Source organism: Camellia sinensis, chromosome 2, assembly GCF_055761805.1.
Source record: "Camellia sinensis isolate YWXY chromosome 2, ASM5576180v1, whole genome shotgun sequence".
Taxonomy (NCBI): Eukaryota; Viridiplantae; Streptophyta; class Magnoliopsida; order Ericales; family Theaceae; genus Camellia; species Camellia sinensis.
Window position 1 is genome coordinate 149,303,885 of NC_138962.1, and position 9,015 is coordinate 149,312,899.

Below are 9,015 nucleotides of genomic sequence, written 5' to 3' on the forward strand. Positions count from 1 at the left end.
GAGCTGTTACCCCAAAGGGGTCAAACGGGCATGAGTTTATCCTGGTAGCGATAGATTATTTCACAAAGTGGGTCGAGGCCCAATCATACGCGGTGTTGAAGGCGTCGCATGTCGCAAAGTTCATCAGAAACAACATCATCTGTCGCTACGGGGTGCTAAACGAGATAATTTCAGATAATGGTTCCCACTTCAAGAAAGAAGTGATAGACTTGTTGGAAAAATACAATGTGGCTTTCCATAAGTCATCTACATACCGGCCGCAAACCAACGGAGCGGTTGAGGCCGCCAACAAGAATATCAAACATATACTGCAGAAGATGGTGGGAACCTACCGGGATTGGCCAGACAAGCTGCCATTTGCTCTGTGGGGCTACAGGACTTCAATCAGAACTTCTACTGGAGCGACTCCGTATTCATTGGTCTATGGAATAGAGGCTGTTCTACCCATCGAGATTGAGGTTCCGTCGTTACGAGTATTGGCTGAATGCCAAATAGCCGAAGCAGATTGGCAGCAGAGCAGATTTGAAGAACTGATGCTCTTTGATGAAAGAAGACTGAAAGCACTGTACCACATCCAAGGCTATCAACGCAGAATTGCCTGGGCTTTCAATAAGAAGGTTAAGTCCAGGAATCTGAAAGAAGGAGATTTGGTGCTCAAAGACAACCGAGCTCCCATCCACGACCCAAGGGGCAAGTTCAAACCCAATTGGACTGGTCCTTACATCATCAAAGCTATCTGGTCAGGTGGAGCTGTGGTTCTGATGGATCTAGATGGCTTGGAGTTCTCACAACCGATCAATATGGACAAGTTGAAGAAATATTACCCTTGAGAGGCTCGCTAGGCCGAAAACCCGAAAGGGCGACCTAGGCAAAAGTCAGAGCACAAAAAATTAGAAAATATAAAAACTGAGCTCGCAAGGTTGAAAACCCGCAAAGGGCGGCCTTGGCAAAAGTTAGAGCGCAAAAGGAGAGTGAAAATACTCGAGTGAACCTCGGCCTGAACTACGTAAGGCTTGATTCCCATCTTTGGGATACGTAGGCAGCTTCACATTGAAGTTCAGCCATAAACTTTTCCCCGATCAACTCTGTCCATTCTGATCATCTCAGTCATCTTTATCCATCAGCATTTATCGCGATCTTCGATACAGTGCTGTTCAGACTAGGGGCAACTTTCCGTTGCCGCGACGGTGCAAAGTTACTCAGACTAGGGGCAACTTTCCGTTGCCATGCAGAGCCGCATTGTTCTTCAGACTAGGGGCAACTTTCCAGTTGCAGGGATCTGGGGTTGTGCATCTCAGTGACAGATCTTCGGCGTGTCCAGTTCTGATCCACATCGAAAATAGTTTTGAAAAGTTTTAATAAAAGTCGACTTTGTTCAAATTAATCTTTTTACGACTAAGACCATTTTTGGACCAAAGCGGAAAATTTTCAGTACCACAACCTTCAATTTCATTGATTTCAAAACAGAGTTCTCCTGCTCTTGCATACAATCGAGGTTGCTTTTTTTTATTATTACATTCATAAAGAAAACTTGAAAATGCTAAATAAGCAATAAATTTGGGGCATAGTTGAGTCAAGTATCTCTGCGTCCCTTTCCAGAGCTGGACGAAGCATCTGATGCCAAGCTAGGCCCAACCTGTGCCTCCTCGTTGAGCCAATCCAAGCACTCATCGGACAAAGTGCAATTGAAAGTGGAAGCAAGGGCCAGGAGCTCTCTAATCCTCCATGCTGTGGCATATCGAGCAAGCTATGCACCCCGAACCGGGAAAGCGGCTGGGTACTCAATCCCCTCCGGTGGGCAGGTCTGATCATGACTGAACTGACGCAGGAATCGGAACGGAAAATAGAATACGCAGTGGGTTAGACCAATCAATTGGATCCCAATCAGCCGGGACATACTATAGCTCATTGCCGGGAGGTTGAGCCAAGGACAACGCCAAGCAATGCGGTCTGCGGACAAATTGCACATCCAATCAAACCACCACCTTTCGTCAAGAGCATTGACTAGGCGCTGCCGAAAGAAGTAGCCTCGAGCTGAATAGGCCGGGCAAGAGTCCACAACCTGCAACTTGTCCATTAACCATACCTGGGGGAGGGATGGAAAATGAGAGAATAAAGAACAGAGAGATGTACGATGAGAGAAAAGTAAGACAAGGGTTTTGTGAGAAAAACTGAGCCTGAGGGTCGAGTGATGTGAGCAAATATATATGTAAGGTTGGGTGGAAAACATTACCTGCAGCAGCAGTGGGCTCCCAGCAAACCTAGTCGCCTCCCGGCGATAGACAGAATCTAAACCCATTAGCGTCTCGGCCAAGGTCATGGCAATGCAGCTCTTTCCCTCTCTCAAGCCTTGGGCAACTTCAATCAGGCGAATGCTAGCCCCACCGAAGCCCAAGGAAAGCAGAAAGTGAGACAACAAACACAAGCAGAGGGCGTGTTGCCGAAAACCTTGCCAATAATGGTTGCTGCGGTCACCGGCGTCGGCAAAACGATGGATCAAGCCGAGGATGTCCAGTTCCCCACTGAAGATCAGAGATCGAGCATCATGCGCCGTGAGCCCACACATCCGCCCTAAAGCCTGGGCATGGCCAAAACGGAGCTGGGGCAAGATCACTTCAGAGCATTCAGACTCCATCAAAACCTGAAAATCTTCGAAAGTGGGACATATCTCTTGGCTGCCGAAGTAAAAAACGTGCGTCACTGGGTTCCAGAACCTTGCCGCGGCATGGAGAAAAGGGAGATGTAGCGGAGCACGGCCCAGCGTGAATAGTGCATTCAAACCAAAACCCCGGAAGTTCAGCTTTTCCGAGCCATCTAAAGAAGAGATCCAAGATGTGAGATTTTCCGCGAGAAATGCCTCCATCTTTGTGTAAAACTAAGATGAAATGAATGTTCCCGAAGTTGAGGCTTTTATAGGGGGAAAAACACTATTCACGGGAACACGTGTCAAAAACTAGGTGGCTGCAGGAATAAGTGGCCGGCCGGCCACCTTTTCTGGCTGGCCGGCCATTTGCTTTTTACAAAACTGGCCGGCCGGCTCCCCTTCTCCATAAAATTGGCCGGCCGGCTCCCAAAGGTGGTCGGCAATGCTCCAGTGTATCTCCTTGGCCCTGTTTTACCCTTCGAGGGAAAGTTTCAAGCATTTCCATGCAACGGGAGAGTCAAAGGCCTTCATTTCCCTCTGTTTCGGATGCGTTCCGGTGCCCAGATCGTCCGAAGTACACTCTGTTGTTGTTGTTTTGATTATCGAGTTGTTGTTTTAATTATCGAATTGTTGTTTTGCTTATCGAGTTGTTTGTCGAGCGGACGTATTTCGTGTTTTTGAGTCATTGCTATCTGATTAAACAATCTTTGTTTAAGTCTTGTTTATTTACGTTGTCAACACTGTTGTATTTTGCTTATTGAGTTGTAAACTTCCTAAGGTTCTGTTATATCTTAATAAGTTGAGTTGCTTAGTTTGTTGCGTCGGTTCACTACCTAACTTGGTGATTACATAATGCACATTCCCATTCAATTTCATTTTTGTGCAAAATAAAATGATGCGATACGATGCTAAAAGTTTAAAATACAAACACCTTTTTCAAAGCTGTTTCATTCCGTCATGTTTTACAAAGGTACAAGTTTTACAAAAAATAAAACTGCCTAACAATGTGCAAAGTGCTACAAACTACTAGCAAAAAGAAAAATAAAGCAGGAAACAGCAGCATCAATGTCCTCGGGAGCGGGAACGAGAAGCACTCCTCATCCTCTTCTGCGGGACAACCTCTGCACCATCATCATCATCCGGGTTGGAGCTGTCATCCTCAGAATCCCCCTCAGCCTCACTTCTGTTCCCTAAACCAAAACCGGAGCCCCCCTCCTCAGCAGATGTCTCTGACTGGCGGTCGGTAACCTCCTCCTCCTCCTCCTCCTCCTCCTCCTCCTCCTCCTCCTCCTCGGGCTCCGCCTCTACAACGCGTGCCCTACGTCTGCGGGAGGACCCTCCTCGAGCTCCTCGAAAAGGCCTGGATGGCCCAACTCCTCGGAAAGGCCTGGATGGCCCAGCTCCCTGAGAAGGCCCAGATGGCCCAGCTCCCTGAGAAGGCCCAGATGGCCCAGCTCCGTAAAAAGGCCCAGATGGCCCAGCTCCCCAAGGAGGCCCAGGTGGCCCGGCCTGCGGCTGAGCATGTACAGGAGGCATCTGAAAATGAAAAGTTCAATACATCAGTTCAAATATGAAAATCAGATGCGAGTATAGTATGTGAGTGGGGTGTGTGTCGAATGTGCCCTACAATGCAGAAAAATGTTCAAAACCAGTGTGTCATCAGAAGTATGATAAATACAAGAGAAATGAACGGTACCTGCACACCCATAACGGATAGGTGTGTCTCTCTCCGAAGGACCATGCCCTCAAGTGCGGCCATCACCCCGAGAATCTCGTCCACATACCCAGTCGGAGGCTGCAGATACAAAGGCAAAACTATCAGTAAAGGAATGAATGTCCAAGTACCCGACTGATAAATCAAAGCTATAAATCATACCGGTGGTGAATCAGGATCCCTGACATATCTGTGGTCAGGAAGTGGAGGCTATAGCGGAATCGGGTAAGGAGTCCCAAAACGCCATCCCGTCAACACGGACGGCATGTCCGGCCATCCAGGATGAGGATAAGTCTGAGGAGTCGGAGGAACCGATCTACCCCTACCTCTAGATGTACCAGCCCTGCTGGTGGAAGGAGCGTCTGCAGCTCGAGCCCGGGCCTGGCCCGAGGATGACACACCAGCAGGCCTCGCCATCGGGGTACGAGCTCCCGTCAATGGAGGCATCAAATATGTATGACGGTAAGTGCCGTAATCCCCCTCCTCGAGATATAGTAAAGCATCGCTACCCAGCATAGCGCCGACTACCTCCGAGAAAGAGAGCCTGTCAGCAGTCCGCATACTGACTGGGGGTACTGCGGGAGGATCCTGAGAAAGATACCCCCATACCTGACGCAGAAAGCCTTCCCCCAGAAACCATGCCCTGCCAACAGGTCCTTCGAGCAGGAACCTGTACTGGGAGGTGCCCGATCCTCCGGGATACTGAAATCGGAGACCATCGCCCAAAGGTGCCCAAGGCTGCCATGTAATCTGCGGATAACAAGTGAATAAACCAATCAGAAATCAGGAACGTGCAGGGCAAATCAGGGATAAAAATGGGAAGAATTGAGGGTTCTGAAGTACCTCCGATGGCCGCACAGTGTCAAAATACTGTCGCAGATAAATGAGAGTCTCTCGGGGTCTCGGCCGGTACGGGCCCTCGAACACCAGTGAATATGGGGTCATGGGAGGCCCTGCCACCTCCAACTCTGGGGCTAATGCTGGGAGGTATACGTAGACCCATAGTTGAGAAAAGCAGTGCAGAATGTAAGTACAAAGTGCTGAGAGCAAAATACAGACTGTAGAGTGCGCTGTGTGTGCAATGTACAAGTAATGAAGAGCAGAAATGTAAATCAAGGGGACAGAAAAGTACCTCCCAGGCTCTCCAATAACCGCCAAGTAAGTCTCCCCGCCCGCGGGAGGTGGCACTCATATAATAGTAAAGGGTAGCCAGGCCGGCGCCACCCCAGTCATATCGACTGACCTGTGATAGGTCAACCAGAGCGCTCAGCAGGTATAGCCCGACTGTGTTCCCTCTATCGGCGAACAGGGTAGTCCCGAAGAGGAACATAAGGAAACCACGGGCGTACTGCTCCGTCTCCTCAGGAGTCTCGGGCACCATCTTCGCCCGCCGGAAGTGGGAAGAGAACCAAGTATATCGGACTCTCCCAGAAACCCTGTCAACAGGCGGGCGAGCCCCCAGCAGATATGTCCAAGCGGCCTCCCACTCGCCCATGTCCTCGTCATAGGGGATGGACCAACCTCCTATGTCCAGGCCGGTCAACACAGCGAAGTCTAGAGGGGTCATAGTCATGTCCCCGGTGGCAGAGAAATGAAAGGAGTTGGTGGTGTCCCACCATCTCTCTACCAGTGCCGCCATCAGTGTCCTCCTGGCAGGACAACGTGACAATCCAATGCAGAAGGCCTCGAACCCTGCCAAGTCTACTAAATCTCGGACACCCTCCGGGAGCTCAGCGTACCAATCCCTCGCGGCGGTGGAGCCATATCCCCGTACACTGCGAGAACCAACCTGCATTCAGAATGAATAAATGTGTCAATAATGGAAAGTTTAGGCTGCGTGCCAATGAAATGAAATGGGTTGTGTGCCGATAAAGGGAAATGGGCTGCGTGCCAATGAAGTGAAATAAACTGCATGCAAATAAAATGAATGAGCTGTGTGTTCAGAAGTGAAGTGTACGAACTGTGTGTTCAGTATAAGCTGCTTCCAATCAGTGTGGGCTGTGTGTTCACTATCAATCTGGGCTGCGTGTTCAGGAAATTTAAGTTTGGGCTGCGTGTCCAACTTTCAATCAGTGTGGGCTGTGTGTTCACTATCAATCTGGGCTGCGTGTTTAGGAAATTTAAGTTTGGGCTGCGTGTTCAACTTCCAATCAGTGTGGGCTGTGTGTTCACTATCAATCTGGGCTGCGTGTTCAGGAAATTTAAGTTTGGGCTGCGTGTTCAACTTCCAATCAGTGTGGGCTGTGTGTTCACTATCAATCTGGGCTGCGTGTTCAGGAAATTTAAGTTTGGGCTGCGTGTTCAACTTCCAATCAGTGTGGGCTGTGTGTTCACTATCAATCTGGGCTGCGTGTTCAGGAAATTTAAGTTTGGGCTGCGTGTTCAACTTCCAATCAGTGTGGGCTGCGTGTTCACTATCAATCTGGGCTGTGTGTTCAGGAAATTAAAGTTTGGGCTGCGTGTTCAACTTCCAATCAGTGTGGGCAGTGTGTTCACTATCAATCTGGGCTGCGTGTTCAACTTCCAATCAGTGTGGGCTGTGTGTTCACTATAAATCTGGGCTGCGTGTTCAGGAAATTTAAGTTTGGGCCGCGTGTTCAACTTCCAATCAGTGTGGGCTGCGTGTTGACTATCAATCTGGGCTGCGTGTTCAGAAAATCAGAGTTTGTGCTGTGCGTTCTACTCTAAGTCAGTGAGTATTATATGTTCACCATTTTAATTCGGGCTGTGTGTTCGACAAATCAGAGTTTGAGCCGTGTGTTCACCTCTTAACTAATGTGTACTGTGTGTTCGACAAATCAGAGTTTGAGCCGTGTGTTCACCTCTTAACTAATGTGTACTGTGTGTTCGACAAATCAGAGTTTGAGCCGTGTGTTCACCTCTTAACTAATGTGTACTGTGTGTTCGACAAATCAGAGTTTGAGCCGTGTGTTCATTTCTTAACTAATGTGCACCGTGCGTTCGCAATCAATTAATGAGCCGAGTGTTCAGAAATTGAAGTGTTTAAGCTATATATTCAGGATGCAAGTAAAGTACTATGTCATAAGCTAAACTGTGTGTTCAAGCATGGCAAAGGCACGAAATGTACGAAAAATGCAGAAAATGAAGTAAATACCTCTCGAGCCTCATGGGAGAGGTGATGCTCTGGCTCTCGGAGAAGTAGATCCCCAGGTGCTCGCTCATCAAAATCAGTGAAATGACGGAAAACGGCACGAGGGAGAACATGTGCTCGCGGAGCGTACCTCCCGGGAATAAAAGGGCGAACCCTCGGGGGCAAAGTCATGGGATCAAAATCGTCCCCGGCACCCGGAAAGCCTCCACCATGAGGAGAATGACCCGCCATTTTCAGAAAATCTGCAAAAGGAGCAAAAATGAGCGAAAATGAGCCAAATTGGAAAAAGTCAACAAAAGTCAACTCTCGGGAAATGAAAAAGTCAACAAAAGTCAACTCCCGAGAAAATTTTCCAAATATTGAGACAAACTCACCTCAAGTGGCGAAAATGAGAAAAGAAGCTCCGAAACCAAAATTTAATCAGTACAAAGTGCTTGAAACTGAATATTTTTGCGTAGGGCGTTGGAAAACGCGTATGGAACTCAGATCTGGAGAAGAAAGTGGTGTAGGAGGCAAGAGAGGAGAAGATCTCGGCTGCATTATATAGGCTCAAGGTCTTGGGATGAAGGAGCACAAAGAAAGGAGGTGAAAGGACCAAAATGCCCTCGGATTTGGGCAGATGGCCGGCCGGCCACCTTTTCTAGCCGGCCAGCCATTTCCTTTTTGGAAAACCGGCCGGCCAGCCATTTCCTTTTTGTAAAACCAGCAGGCCACCTCCCATCCCTCATAAAACTGGCCGGCCATGTCCCTCACATGCCCACCTAGCTCTCTGCAAATTTTGAGGAAGATTGGAGTTCCCGGGACCTGAAAAAGTTCAAGAAAAGTACCCTTCCGGTCGCGAAATTGCTCCACCGGAACTTCAGCTTCAAGTTCTGACATGTGTCTCATCATTATTCATCAAAATCAAGATGTATCCTTTTGAATATGTTGTAGTCTTTCCAGGAAATTGAATCGGAGGCCGTGACCGAGTCGCCTTCGCCGAAACACGCGTTCCTTGCTCGTTATTTCATGACAAACGGACACCCTGATTTATGCTCATTTTGCACTATCATGCACATAACTTGCATTCTCATGAGCATACTTGCATTATTATGCACATTTCTTGACATTGCCATACCTCTGCGCTTGAGCATGCATTGTCACGAACGTTCCTTTCTTGCATTGCGATGCATTCACTCACCGGCACTGCGTGTGTCAAACATTCAGAATCACATTAAATATATGTTATTAGCATGTTGTGCTTGTTGAATTTCTCTCTTTTGCAGGCACGATATTGTATGTACGGTTCATTTGAGGCTGGTGCGACCAGACGAATCGCGCAGGTATCGTATCTTCTCCGTGTGAGACGCGACGAGAATTGAACAATTCTCCGCATTCTTAACTGCATGAAATGTAGTTGATTGCTTTGCATTCTTGCTTAAAACTGTTGCATCTATTTGCGAATACTTGCTTCATTACAGCTTGCTGCATTTGCATGATCATTGAGTTATGTCCGGCTTCTTGCACATCGCTTTGCATTTTGCCCCCCATGCCTGCGGGCACATC